At 52.1% G+C, this 14,969-nt stretch overlaps 1 protein-coding gene across 3 annotated transcripts in view; it reads left to right on the forward strand.

Annotated features, from left to right (window-relative positions):
- PRKG1 (protein kinase cGMP-dependent 1) overlaps positions 1 to 14,969 on the forward strand; it is a 387,732-nt gene that overhangs the window by 30,858 nt on the left and 341,905 nt on the right. The window contains exon 1 of one of the 3 annotated variants that reach the window (XM_064662174.1): positions 867 to 885. The exons of the other annotated variants lie outside the window; for them this stretch is intronic. The gene's annotated coding sequence lies outside the window, so the exon portion shown is untranslated. Of the gene's footprint in view, positions 1 to 866; positions 886 to 14,969 lie in introns of those variants that run through there. 3 annotated transcript variants of the gene reach the window in all.

Genomic DNA, 14,969 nt, shown 5'->3' on the forward strand with positions numbered 1-14,969 from the left:
GGGGCGGGGGGTTGCGGAGCGGCCACATCCCGCATCCTCCCCGGGTGGTCCCGCGGGGTGGGAAAGTTGCGAGCGCCAGGTTTGCGGGGAGATGTGCGGCAGGAGCGAGCGCGGAGGTGCGAGGGGAGGGGGACCCTCGATCCCCGTCTCGGCTCCGGGGGACCCGGCCGCCCCCATCCCGCCGGCGAAGCGGGACACGGCGGCGGGCGCTGGGAGTTGCTGCTGCCGGCGGGTTGGAGCGGATCGCGGGCTCGGGGGGCTTTACCGATACGAGAGGGGGCGGGACAAACCCGGGGGGTCGCTCCGGGGTCCCGCAGGGGCACAGTCCCAGCAGGGAAACTGAGAGCCCGTCGGGATGCGGTGCCGGCTCTCCGGTAGCCTCTCCTGCCCAGGGGGTGCTGGTGTTTTGGGGAGGGGGGTTTGGCAGTGTCAGTGGCTCGTTGAGGTGTCCTGCTCCGGTGGAGGGTGTGCGGAGGGGGGGGGCAGGGCAGGGCAGGGAAAGTTGCAGGGATCCTCCGCTCCCGGCGCGCCGGGGATGCGCTGCCCTGGTTTCACACCTGCCCCGGTTTCACACCTGCCGCAGATTAGGCAAATTAGAGCGATTTAATAGAGAAACGGAGCCCGCGCGGGAGCGGCATCGTTCCCTGCGAGTAGTGCCTTTTGCTGGCCAATAAATCGCCCTGCCTTCGGTTCAGCGCTCCTCAAGGGATGAGAAAAGAGGACAGAGGTGACGAGCGGGTGCTCGCAGCGCCGGGCTCCATGTGCGGGCACGGCACGACTTCCCCGTCGGTGGGCAAACCCCCCTCCCCTCTGCGGCCGGCGTCTTCCTCGTGGAATTGTTAACCGGGAACGCCGGAGGATCCCTGGAGCCATCCCGGCAGTCGGGTGCGTGTGTGCTGGGTGTGCTCGGGGACGGGGTGTGGGCACATGGCAGCCCTCGGGGCACGGCTCGGCTGCACCTCCGGACCCGTGTCCGATGCTCCTGCTGCCCTGGCTGGGGATGGCGGGGCACAGGGACGGTGTCCCGGGCAGAGATGGCGGGGCAGGGACGGTGTCCCGGTGCTGCCCTGAGCGAGGATGGAGGAGCAAGGACGGTGTCCTGGTGGTGCTCCGGTTGGGGATGGCGGGGCAGGGACGGTGTCCCAGTGTTGCCCTGGCTGGGGATGGCGAGGCAGGGACCGTGTCCCGGGCAGAGATGGCGGGGCAGGGACGGTGTCCCTGTGTTGCCCCGGTGGGGGATGGCGGGGCAGGGACGGTGTCCCGGTGCTGCCCCGGTTGGGATGGCGGGGCAGGGACGGTGTCCCGGTGCTGCCCCGGTTGGGATGGCGGGGCAGGGACGGTGTCCCGGTGCTGCCCCGGTTGGGATGGCGGGGCAGGGACGGTGTCCCGGTGCTGCCCCGGTTGGGATGGCGGGGCAGGGACGGTGTCCCGGTGCTGCCCTGAGCGGGGATGGAGGAGCAGGGATGGTGTCCCGGTGTTGCCCCGGTTGGGATGGCGGGGCAGGGACGGTGTCCCGGTGCTGCCCCGGTTGGGATGGCGGGGCAGGGACGGTGTCCCGGTGCTGCCCCGGTTGGGATGGCGGGGCAGGGACGGTGTCCCGGTGTTGCCCCGGTTGGGATGGCGGGGCAGGGACGGTGTCCCGGTGTTGCCCCGGTTGGGATGGCGGGGCAGGGACGGTGTCCCGGTGTTGCCCTGGCTGGGGATGGCGAGGCAGGGACGGTGTCCCGGTTGGGATGGCGGGGCAGGGACGGTGTCCCGGTGCTGCCCCGGTTGGGATGGCGGGGCAGGGACGGTGTCTCGGTGTTGCCCCGGTTGGGATGGCGGGGCAGGGACGGTGTCCCGGGCGGGTGCCCGCCCGCTCGCCCCTGTGCCCGGCCCTGCCCGCCGCCATGGCGGGGCCCCGCCGTCTCCTGGCAACTGCCCGCCCTCAGGGCGGCCGCCATGGCCGGACCCGGGCCGGGCTGTGTGTGCCGGGGCGGCGGCTGCCGCTCTGTCCCCCTCCCCTTCCCATTCCCCCTTGTCATTCTCGCTTCCCCCCACTCCCAGTTCCTATTCCCACCCTCCCCGTTCCCATTCCCGCTGCCGTTTCTCCGCAGATATTTTGCCCTTTTAAGGCGACTCGCCGCGGATTCAAAAGGATGTCGGGGGGAAGCGGCAGTGGGCTGAACAACAGCCCCTCCACCAGACCCCAAAACCCAAATAAACCGCCCCAAAAGTGGACGCCGGGTTCTGTCGGGCGAGGGGGGCACAGGGGTGTCCGAGGCCAGGCGGGCGGGAGGTCTTTGCAATCCGTAGTGTGCCTGGAAAACATCCAAGGCATCCCACCGGCGTTACCTTCCTCTGGGACAGTGTATCGCGTCCAAAAACATTTATTTCTCTGTCAGCGTTTGCCCCTTGGTGCCCTCGGAGTGGGAATGCAGCTCCCCAGAGCTCCGGAAAGAGCCACAGGTTTCAGGAGAACGATCTCGGAGCCTCTGCTTGTGTACAGTGAAACATGTAGGGATCCCGGCAAAGGCTCGGATTTGCGTTTTCCAACTTGAAATTGTAATTGCTCCTTGTGTAAAGGCCTTACTGCAGTCTGGTATGGAGTGTAATAGCCCTCACCTGAGGGAGAGCTTCATATTGACCTTCCCTGGTCAATGCTCTTAATGCTATTTACAGTATTTAAGTCAACTCGCAGCTGCAGCTCGTAATCACTCAGGTGTGGGCATTTAAGGCTGGATTGGACATTGTAATCACTCAGGTGTTGGCATTTAAGGATGGGTTGGAAGGGGCTGGGAGCATCCTTGTCTAGAGGAGGGTGTCCCTGCACACGGCAGGGGAGTGGAACAAGATGGTCTTTAAGGTCCCTTCCAACCCAAACCATCCTGTGATTCCACAATGAGGTATTTGTTAATGGCTTTGTGAGTGTGTGTGGCTCTGGGAAGGGTTCACTGTGTACGGTGACACCTCAAAGCCTGGCGTTCAACACAACTCTGTGGTGGTACCGGGGTTAAGGTGGAGAGGAGCTGGAAGCAGAACAATCAAAACATGCAAAGAAGGCTTGGCTTTTTTTTCCCCCCCCGTTCATGCTGAACCTCAGTGATTCTTGAGGTGATGGCAAAAACCAACCTTTGGTTTTATCGTGCTACCAGAAAGTGTTCAAAAGGAAGGTGGATGTGGCACTTGGGGATGTGATTTAGTGGTGGGCTTGGCAGTGCTGAGTTAATGGCTGGACTTGATGATCTTGAAGGGCTTTTCCAACCAAAATGATTCTATAGTAGCCCGTGGGGTTTTTTTGCAGTTAGGTGGTGACCAACTCCAGTACCTGAAGGGAGCCTGCAAGAAAGATGGAGAGAGACTGTTTACAATGGCCTGGAGTGCCAGGACAAGGGGCAATGGCTTCCCACTGCTAGAGGGCAGGGTTAGATGGGATAGTGGGAGGAAATTCCTGTGAGAGTGGGGAGGCCTTGGCCCAGGTTACCCAGAGAAGCTGTGGCTGCCCCTGGATCCCTGGAAGTGTCCAAGGCCAGGTTAAATGGGGCTTGGAGCAACCTGGGCTAGTGGGAGGTGTCCCTGCCCATGGCACAAGTGAAACAAGATGTTCCTTAAGGTCCCTTCCAACCCAAACCATTCTATGATTCAATGAGTGGCATTCAAGGTGTGAAAGTAAATTTAATTGCTTTGTGTGGAAAAATACCATTAAATGTCCTGCATGATCTCACCTTGCACGTAAACCCCTCCACTTAAGACACATATAGACTTTAAAAAGTGACTGTTTCAGACCTATGAGAGCTTTAGTTGCTGTTGCAGGGTTGGGCTTGTGTTGCCTCTAAAACTTATTTAAAAGTGAGACGGGACTTTGTGGGTTCACAAAAGGAGTTTATAGCTAAAATCCATGGAGGGACATATCCTGCCATTATCTTCCAAGTTACAAGGCTGGTGAGAGAAGTCAGGCATTGGCATCTCGATCAGTCTTCCTGTTCAAGTAACTAGAATTTTTTTAAAATAAGTGGCTTTTTCTCTTCCCCCCCCCCCCCCAAAAAAGGAAATAACTTGCAAGAAGCGACTGAGTAAGTGGGCACAGACTGTGTGTGGTTTCCTGTGGTAGAAAAATGCCCTGACAAACCCTTATCTCCTCTTCATCTTCTAAAATTGCTGCTCTTGTTTGTTTTTCCACACCTTTGACCTCTCACAGGGTATATCCTGGCTGCTAACAGCCTGTCAGCACGGGAAAGAATCCTGTGAGTTTGTACCAACTGCTATTCCAATTAAAATTTTACAGAGCAGCCAACCAAAGTAAAGCCCTTTTAACTACCAAGCTGCAGCTCATCCCTTTGGTTACGTTGCCCTTGCCATGGGAAAATACCCAGGACGTTGATTTTAACAGAGTGTTTTGTTCGGGGATTGGTGACAGCTGTTGGCTTTTTTGGAAGGCTGTGTAATCAGTGCGTTTGCTTCTCCAGAAAGGAAAAAAAAGAATTTAGAAGCAGAACGTAGAGCAAAGTGGAGAGATGGTGAGCGTGAAGGGCCTGATCTCTTGGCCGAGGCGGTGGGGCAGAGAAAATGCAAAATGCTGTGTCATTTGTAGGAAATGGTGAATGAGATGGAAACTCACTTGTTTTGGGGAGTTAAAATGTTAAGCTGGGGAATCTGCCAAAGTCCCAGGGATTGGTTTGTGAGGGGAGGAGCAGCCCTGTGAGTTGTATTTAAGAGGTCTGGTTTGAGCAGTGTAAAATACTTGGTTGCATAGCCTTAGGGGAAGTACAACAGACATACAAGGGATTTAACAAAATCCCTGTAATGGCCAAATTGGTTCTTTGAAGGCAAATGTGCACATCTTCTGTGGGCCAGAGGCGTATTTTTAAGTGATCATAATAGTCATAAACCCTACAGAAATGCTTGAAAACCACTTTATATTTAGAGTAATTGCATAAAATGATCTGCTGGTATTTATTAATGGTATGTATTAGCTAAGGTAATAATTAAGACTCTCAAACTATAGTTCTGAAGAAACCCCCCAAAACAACCAAACCCCTCTTTTCTTAAACCCCACGCCCTCCTCTTCCTAAAATAATTTGGAGGATGGTTGGCACATAATGTAACCACTGGAAACTGATGGTTGAGATGATTGAGGGCTCTGTGGTGAGGGACTGAGACCCACTCTGGCAGTGGTGGCTTCCTGCAGTGTGGGGCAGGAGGTGGGATGGTGGTGGCCTCTTTAGTCCTACTACTTCCTGGTTTGGGGGCAGAAAACATCTCACCAAAAGCAGCAGCAGCAGGAATGGATGTAGTGGTGCAGCCTTTGTATTTTTTTTTTTTTTGTGCTATCAAGCTGTAATTCCCTGTGACGTGTCCAGCGAGCAATTAATTGAAACGCATTTATGATTTATCGGAGAGTTATTAAATGCCCTGGTTGCTTTTATGTGCTGTGTGACCTAATGCTGAATCCATCTGAATGCAGGTTAAGCTAATCCTGGAAGGAAACACTGACATCCAGTGATGTCAGCGTGGTTTTCTGGTGTGCAGGGGTTTGGGGGGCAGGGCTGTGGGGTCAGGGCACCCCAGAGGTGCTGGGGCAGCGTCTCCCCACTGGTGGGGGGTCTGCTGAGGGATGAGGCTTTGCTGGGGAGGATGATCTGCTCCCTGGCCAAGTGTGACCACACAGTGAGGACAGAGCTGGAGCAAGGCAGCCAAGAGTGATTCTCCTCTGTTTTGACAGGTCTGGCTTGGCAGGGGTGGTGGTGGACAGGGTTTCCCTCTGCACACTGACTCAGGCTCGGAGCTGCTTGTGAAGTGCCAAGAGGGACATTGCTGAGAGTTTGGCTCCTTGTGTAATATATAATAACCTTCTGAGGTTTGGGTCACTGGTGGTAGTGACAACTGTGTGGTATTCAGTTATTGTGCAGAGAGAGGACTAAGGTTTCTCTCTGTTGGAAGCAGTGCCATCTCTCAACACGTTTTTTTAGGCAGGTTGTGTTAATCCTGAGTGTAAACTCCTAAGGGCTGGAGGGGTTTTATCCAAAGGAAGGTAAAGAACCATTCACTGGACAAAGCCATTAAAACCACACATTTGTTTTGTCATTTTCTGTCTCGGTCTTGCATCGGTGAGTTTAATTGCAAGATTAGTCCCTGCAGTCTCAGTTATCCTTAGTTCTGCTCAGCAGCCACAAGCAACACAGACTTCCCAGGATTTCTGCTGCTTTGGGATACTAATTTTAGTGGTGTACTGTCAAAAAACTGTGTTTTAAAGCAAAGGAGTTCTGCTCAGAACCTGCATTGACATTTTCATGGTGGTTATATGCAAAACCAAACTGTTCAGCAAGTGCAGTCGTTTTGAGCACACTAATAGCACTTTAATGAAGGCGGTAATTAACATAGAAACTGTTGTTTAAATTGTAATGCAGCTCCATAAATTAACTTTCTACAGAGTTAACTTTTTTTTTCCCCTCTTGTTTACATTTCTGGATTAATTATCCATTATTGCTCTTCCCTGTATTACATCCGTAGTCATCTGTGTGAAAACTGTGGGTGGGTAGCTTGAAAATGCAACAACAGAAAACGAGGTCCCAGGCCACAGACTCAGATTCCTTGTCTCCAGACCCTCTGTGAAAGCATTCCTGAGCTTTAGCATTCTGTTCCTAAACACGGGATGTGCCTTGCTTGTTTGGAATTAGCAATAAAACCCCAGCTCAGAGAGCTGATACCGAGCAGAAATGTGTGTAGCAGCACGGAATGAGCCCAGCCACTGCCCCTGGGAGGCGAGGGGGCTCTGTGCCTTTGCTGAACAACTGGTGCAAAACAGGAGTCAAAGGGAAAATAATTGCACCTTTGGAGTTAAAAAGACTTGCTATGTATCCGTTTCTTTGGTTATCCTGCTTGGGAGAGATACTGAGAGTTCAGGAGTCATTGAGTCCTGGAAAGCTGAGCTGGAGGTGCTGGTGGTTTAAATGCCACTTACTGACATAACCCACAGTCCCTGCTGTCTGTGCTCCTGATGTTTCTTTGCTTGTGGCTTTTCACGGCGCCAAAATATTTACATTCGATTTAGGATAAAGTACAACTACTTCTGTAAATATTTTTCCTCCTGCTACTTTGCCTGGGTGCAGGCAAAGATGTCCCTGACATTCATGTTCTGTGTGTCCAGCCTTGTTTTGAAGGGCTGATAGAACAGGGGAAAAAACAAAAGTGTTTGTTGCTACATTGGAGCCTAGAACGGGAAAATAATTCCTTTCTCCTCCTCTCAACGTGTCCAGAAGGTGGGTTGGCAGTAAGTGTGCAAGTCAGTTGGGAATGTGCTGTGTATCCTCACATCCTGAACGTCTGAAATTCTATCCAGGTGTTTCAGAAACGGTGGGAAAGCACCTGCCTGGAAGGGTTTGTGTCACGGAGAAGGCTCCAGTGTACTTGGGAAACAGAGAGCACAGGACTCCTGTTTTGCAATGCTCCTGCAGTCACTGGTTTCCTTGGAAACTGGTGCCTGAGTAGGGAGAGCCAAACTTGAACGCTGGTGCCTGGTTTCAAAGTAGAAAATGGGCTGTCAGACTTCAGAAAGTAGGATTGGGATATTTGGACTGTATTTGGGGCTTGTTTGTTAGGAGCAAACTTGGAGTGGGATATCACTGGAAAAAAGCCCCTGTCGGGCCGCAATGTTTTTCCTGCCTGGAGTGGTGTTTCTTTCCCCAAAATGCCCTTTTTGATTCGGTTTGTGAGCATGTTTTGTGGAGGTGTTTCCTGTTGAACACACAAACTGTGTCAGGAAAGCTGTGCACAGGCCCTGTGACATGGGCTTGACGTGGATTTGGAAACTCCCCAGCCCAGGGCACCTCGTTTTGTTCACTCCATTTAGTGTTCTGTGAGGTGGTGATGTGAACAAATGGGACAAATCATAATGGAGCTGTTTGGGTTGACCCAAAATTAAACTGGAGTCTTGTAAATATACACGTACTTTGTGTTGACTGTGATATCCTACATGCAAGAGAAATATATATAATGACATGTATACACTTAACACGTGGAGGGGAGCATTGCATTCATGCAAATATACTTTTCTTGGGACAGAAAACAATCAGGCTTTAGCATCAGTAGGATACATGGAATTTTTTTCCAGCAGCAGCAGGACTCTGGGAATGCATCCTGGTGTAGTGGAAGGTGTCCCTGCCGGTGGCAGGAGGGTTTGAAGGAGATGATTTTTAAGGTCCCTTTCAAATCCAAACCGTTTCCTGTCAGTGCTGTTGGTTTCTTCAGCCACGGAGAACCACTGAGATTCAGGAGCAAAGGGGTAAATAAGCGGTGCCTGGCTGTGCTGGAAATCTAAAGCCATTGTTCCCTGCCCCCGGTGTAAGCGGGTGCCTGGGATCTGTCAGTGCTCGTTAGTATTTAAACTGCCCCTTTGATGTCCTTTGTGTGCAGAGATGGGCGGGTGAGGGCAATTCATCAGTGCTAAGAGAGGAAAATAACTTTGGTGGTGGGTAACATTTGGGATGAGTGCAGGAAGTCCATGGCCCTGTGACTCAGGGCAGTGGCCAAGCACTTCGGGAAGGTGTAGGTACAGCAGGTGTGATGCAAATAATCAGCTGTACCTCGAGGCCTGCTGGAAACAATAGGTGTGATTTGAAAATCAGGACTCTTAAAAGTTCCTTTAGGTGAAATGGAAGAGCAGGCATCCTGGGGACGAGGAGTCAGTCTCTACCTCTTTACCTTGGAATGTCAGTATTGCTCCAATTAGTGTTGTTGTGTGAGGTGTGATGGTGACCATGGTTGTCTGGAGGAGATATTTAGCAGCTCCTGTGTTTTGTGGCTGGATATATGTATTTAATGAATGCAACAGGTGATTTTGAAACCTGACAAATGCCAGGAGGGGCTGTCCCATGGAGCTGCCACCACAGCAGCTGGTTTTGACTGGGCAGCTGGATCCCTGCTCTGGAGGGTGTGGAGCTGTGGAGCACCATCCTCTTCTCCCTTCTCAGCCCTTGATTACTTCCCTGGGCATCTTGTTCCTGCTCCTCCTCCTGCCCAAGACTTTTCTCCCTTCCTATGGATGCTTGTTGTTCTCTTCCCTCTCAGCCCCAAAGCTCTTCTCTCTGCAAAGCTGTTCCGTCTGACTTTACATCTCCCTGAAAAACCCGCCTTGTTTCCCGTGTGCATCAAGGGGCAGAGACCCTCTGGTGGCAGCAGCCCAGGATCCTGCAGGAGGCTGGATTTTCCTGACCATCCAGCTTTTCTGGTGTGCCAGTCAGAGCGAACTCAGTTGACTGTGATCAGATGTGACATCCCCTGGGCCTCCTGCTAAGGCCAAACAGCAGTGCTGTGGCACTGGCTGCTTGTACCTTGCTTAGCTCAGCCAAAGGATGGATCATGCACATCCCCTGTCCTGGAGAACCAGCACCCAAAAGGGACACGAGGGGAGGGAGTGGCTGGTTCTCTCTGTGTTGGGGTCTTGTGCTGGATTTGGCTGGAGAGAGGGCATTTTCTTCCCAGTAGCTACTGTGGGATTTTTGCTGTTGGTAACACAGGGATGTTTTCCTCATCTATCACAGAGCCAAGGCCTTTTCTGCTCCTCACCCCACCACGAGCAGGCTGGGGGTACAACAGAAACTGGGAGGGGACACAGCTGGGACAGATGATGTCCCACGTTATGCTCAGCACATAAAGCTGGAGGAAGAAGGAGGGAGGAAGGGGGAGATGTTTGGAGTGATGGCACTTGTCTTCCCAAGCCCCCTCTGTGTGTGATGGAGCCCTGCTTTCCTGGGAGTGATGACACCTGCCTGCCCACGGGAAGTGTGGAATGAATTCCTTGTGGTTTTTGCTTTACCTATTACACTGTCTTTGTGTCAGCCAAGGAATTTTCTCACTTTTACCCTTCTAATTCCTTCCTTCATCCCAGCTGGGATGGGAGTGGTGCTGGGGTTACACCTGGAGCAGGTACCTCTTAAACTGTGGCCGAGGTTATGTTTGTGCCACAGCAGGGGGATCTCCAAAAGGATTGTGGCCCAAGGATAAGGCCCTGCTGGAGCAGGCTCACCTTGGAGCATCAGTGGCTGTGTGTGAGGTCATGGTGGAGCACCCCAGAGCACGTGGCCATGGGTAAACCCACGGCAGAGCAGGGACAGCCCTGCAGGGACTGAGGCCAGGGCTAAGGCTGTGCTGGAGCAGGTTCCCTCCTGGAGGGATGGTGCCTGTTGGAGCAGGTAGGGGCATTGTGGCCCGTGGAGAAGGCCCTGCTGGACCAGGAGCACCTCAGAGTGATGGTGGCTGTGGACAAGTGCACGCCACAGCAGTACAGAGAAATGGCTTATGGATAAAGCTCCACCTGGAGCAGGGACATCCCTGCAGCCTCTGCACGGGTCCAAGCTGGAGCAGGGGCAGGGGGAGGAGTTCAGTGGTTAAATCTAATGGTTTAATGGCCCAAAGGGACTAGGGGTGGAGAGTGGAATGGATACACCTTGAGATGGTTCTAGCCTGGGATTGGAGTTGCACACGATGGGAATTACTGTAGCAGGAACCCCTTGCTGTGAGCAGGGCTGGGAGCAAGGGGAGGGGCTCCTGGCAGAGTCAGACCCTTCAGTGACAGTGATTTGAGCTGTGTTGACAAAACATCCCTCTGGGATGGCTGAGTGACATCCTGCAGGGCCTCCCTACGACCTGCCCTGTGGGATGAGGGGCTGCTCCAGCACCTCTCTCTTAGTGTTGGGCATCCCTTGTCCTCGTTACAGACCAAACCACCACCACATCCCGTTGGTGGGGAGTGTCCAGACCGAGGAGTGGGATGAATCTCAGCTAGAAACGTGGGGTTGTGTCTGTGCCCTCCTGTCTGAGTGCTGGGATGGGGCTGTGCCTCCAAACCTGGTAAGTATTTAAGAACCAGTTGTGTGGGGGGGGTATGTGTGTGTGTGTGTATAATATCTTTTATTCCTTACGCATCTTTGCACGTTTGAATCCCGTTAAGACAAGGGGAGAACACATCTCCTGCTCATCAGACACTTGATTGCTCTCTGCTCTGCCGGCCCCAGCCCGGCTCTGCGAGGCTCGGGAGCAATGAGGCGTGGAGAGGAGCCGGCTTTTCTCCATTAGCACCGCTCCAAACGCTCCTGGGCTCGGGTGCCTCACTGACGAGCTCGTTGGGAGTGCTGCAGGGAGGCAGACACCCCGGCTTTCCCTGCCCTTCCCTCCCTCCAGGACACGGCGGCTGGGAGGGAGTTGGACTTGTTAAGACTTGTGGTGAGGGAAGGGAATTGAAGTTCCACGGTGCTTCTGCTGGGAGGAGGGACACAGGTGGTGCAACTCTTGTTTTGCTGCTTCTTAACTGGCTCTGACAGGGATCTTGGCAGGATGGGCTCCTGTGGCCTTTTTTTTGGCAGATCCATTCCAGGTGGATGCTGTATTGCAGCCCAGCAGCCTTCTGTTAGTGGATTCCCAAGGGAATGCTGGCTATCCCTCTTGCTTCCCTCCCTTCTCTGGCTGGATTTATTAACGTGCCTGCAGAAGGGTTTCCTGCAGCTGTGGTGAGCTGGAATATCGGAGCACAAAGCCAGGGTTTGCCAGCACAGGTACATTCCATGTGCCACCGCTGCTTTTTGGGGATCTGGCTCTGGGAAAAGCCACACTGGGATGAGTGTGGTGGCAAATCCCACCTCTGTTCCTGTTGTGCAGGAAGCAGCTGCTTTACCCCTGTTATCTTCTCATCAACCACTGTGGCAGGTACTTCAAGAGCATGTGTTGTCCATGATCAGGAACAAATTACCACTTCCCTCATAAATCCCCCAATTTTTTTTTTTTCCTTCAGACTTTGTGCAAGGATGGCTGTTACCATTATTTAGGAAGGTAAAGCAACCCCAAAACTGAGCTCATCAAGTAAATCACAGGTTTTTGGTTTTGTGCCACTATTCTCGCATGGATAAAACAGGTGTTTTGAGGTGTTAAAAGTTATATTTTCTTTTTGAAAGCCAAAAATAGCTCAAATAGGGAACCACTAGCGTGGTGTTTAGAGCACCCCTTGGGATGTATAAAGCCAGGTTAAGGCATTATCCCAGTATTTGCAGGTACAAATGGAAAAGCTTCCATAGAAAGTGGGGCTGCTCCATCAGCGTGGTGAGGACAAACACGTGGGAGACCTGCCAGGAACATGAGTCCATATTTCACCTCTGGAGCACAGTGACTCCTTGTTTCGTCTGGAAATCCCACCTGTGAGCTCTAAAGAACTCTTTCAATTGCAGGTTCAATTTGTTGCCACTCATTTTTCAATGTTTTCCACCACAAAAGGTTCTTGCTGGGCAAGTGTTGCAAACTGGAGTCCCACTGTTTGATTAAGCTCCCTGGATTCAGAGGGCACAAAGCCTTGGGCTGCCTGGCTGGTACTGAGGAAGGCTCCTGTTTAAGTGGCAGAGTTGTTAAACTGATGCAAAATATGTGACTTTATAGCCAAGGGAACAGAAAGCTTTGGGAACTGGTGGGATGTGGGTGAGCTGGGACAGCCTGACTCGTGCACTGAAGTAAAGCAGAGGGTCATGTTAACTGTGTGAAATATGGAGGCTTGTGTAAAGTACCTGGAAGGGAGGATCTTTACAGGGATTTGAAGTTTTAATGTGTGCTGGTGATAGTTCCTGGGAAGCCTTCAGCTCCATTGCCTCTTCTGATTTCCTTGGTCAGCAGTTGAAATGCTTTGTGGCTTTGTTCATGCTGAGGGAATGATACATCATGGGGAGTTAATATTCCACGCTTTTCCTGAGCTTCTTAATGGAATTTTTATCAGTTCCACTGAAGCATGTGATGCACAGAAAAGCTGGCCTGCTGTCAGGTTGTTTGCTCTGGAGCTGCTTCAGAATTGCTTTGACTTCCCGGTGAAAATACGAGAGGGGCCATCCCACGCTAAATCCCACCAGATCCCATGGAATCCCTCTGTCACCAAGGGACAGGCAAGGCAGGACCCTGGGCTGCCAGTCCTGAGCATCCCCTGTTGGTGCTTCAGTGCTCCATCCCTCTCTCTTACCCTCCCTGCAGTTATTTTTCCTCTCACCACCATCGTCCGCTTGTTTCAAACCTCTCTTGTGCCCTGTGTGTTTTCAGAAGACCTAAAAAAGTCTGGGTTTTTTTTGTTTTTTTTTTAATCTGTTTGTGTTGGTGATCCTGAGATTGCTCAGACACAGCTGTTCAGAGCCTTGACACCATTTTCTCTGGGACTGCTTTGTCGTCTCAAGTGCACTTTGCTGCAGTACTCACACAGAGGATAAAAGGCAGCCACCTCAGCAAATTAGTGTGAAAGCACTGGGGAAGGGTTGTAGATATGTAGTGTTTTGGTTTTCTTTTTTTTTTTTTTTTTTGAGTCCAGATTTAGCCTTGTGCCTGTGGCCTGTGCTTTCGAAAAGTATTTGTTGTGCAGAGAGGGCTTCTGAGAGGTTAAATCCACTGTCTGTGCCCTCATCTGAAGGGTAAATCAGGTGCTGCATTGACAGGGATCTCTCTGTGTGGTAAAACTTCAGCAGGCAGGGTTGGATTTAGGTGATTTTGGGGAAAAAAAATCATCCTATATCATTTAATACCTCTCCTATGAACACAGGCTGTGAGAGAGTTGGGGGCTCAGCCTGGAAAAGAGAAGGCTCTGAGCAGACCTTAGAGCCCCTCCCAGTGCCTAAGGAGGCTCCAAGGGAGCTGGAGAGGGACTTTGGACAAGGGGAAATGGATTAGATATTATGAAGGAATTGTTCCCTGTGAGGGTGGGGAGGCCCTGGCACAGGTTGCCCAGAGAAGCTGTGGCTGCCCCTGGATCCCTGGAAGTGTCCAAAGCCAGGTTGGACGGGGCTTGGAGCAACCTGGGCTGGTGGGAAGTGTCCCTGCCCGTGGCAGGGGGTGGAACTGGATGAGTTTTAAGATCCTTTCCAACCCAAACCATTCTGTGATTGTGTTCTGTGTAGCCCTAATCCCAATGTGTGATAATTTTCATAATGGAAAAAAAGTTTTTACTCCTCCACGTGCTACAGGTGTTCAAATATGCAATCCTATAACCAAAAAAAAAAAAAAAAAGGAAGGAAAAAACCCCACCCCAAACTACTCTGGAGGGTTATAACACTTTTTAAACCAGAATCTTGAAATGGCCAATCTTACTTTTGGCTGCTGTCTGACAAGGCTTCTCTTTGCAGCCTCCACCCTGAAGGCAGTGGGTTGAAAGCTCTCTTTAACCAGCAGCTGGGGTGTGTTGATGGAAATAACTCATCAACCTGTGGCCAGTCTGGAAGAGCAGCCACCTGATGTGCCCTGTTGGATTATTAGAGGCTGGGTTCTGAGCCAGGCATGGCTGAGCAGAGCTCCTTCATGTAAGGCTGAGGTGAAAAGAGCTTGTCCTTGCTGCTGGGGCTTCAGCTGAAAAGCTCATTTTTATGCCCAAGACTCAGGAGAGTGGTCACAGCACAGAGATTTCTGCTGGGGAACAAAGGCAAATTCCTCATCAGAGAATGTAATCAAATGGTGATGCTGCAGCTGGTTCCTTCCAGCCTCTAAATGCAGACAAAATAGCACATAGTAGAGAAAAAACGTTTGCTGAGTTAACTGGGCTATATTTAGATGCCAAATAAACAGATTTCTGCTCTTGACCCTCCCCCTCAACACCCTAAAACTGCTTTTTAGACTGTCTGCAAAAGTCTTGGCTGTTTGTGGCTTCTGTTCCTCTGCAAGGGAAGTAATTGAGAGTGATAGGGAAAGGACATCTGTCACAGCTGGACAAAGCAAGTTCTTGGGCACACAGTCAGTCCCTGTGTCCAGCCTTGCTCCCTCTCCTTGGCCCTTTGTTAGCACAGCATCCTCAGGCTGTTGTAGGAACAAAACCCCTAAACCCCCCCAAACTCCTCCCCATGTGGGTCCACGGGAATCTCAGGAGGTTTAACAAGGCCAAGTGCTGGTGCTGCCCCTGGGTCAGGAGAACCCCTGGGATCAATCCAGGCTGGGGATGAGCAGATGGAGCAGCCCAGGCAGAAGGCCCTGGGGGTGCTGGTGGGGCA

This window comes from Pseudopipra pipra, chromosome 8 (genome assembly GCF_036250125.1).
Source record: "Pseudopipra pipra isolate bDixPip1 chromosome 8, bDixPip1.hap1, whole genome shotgun sequence".
Taxonomy (NCBI): Eukaryota; Metazoa; Chordata; class Aves; order Passeriformes; family Pipridae; genus Pseudopipra; species Pseudopipra pipra.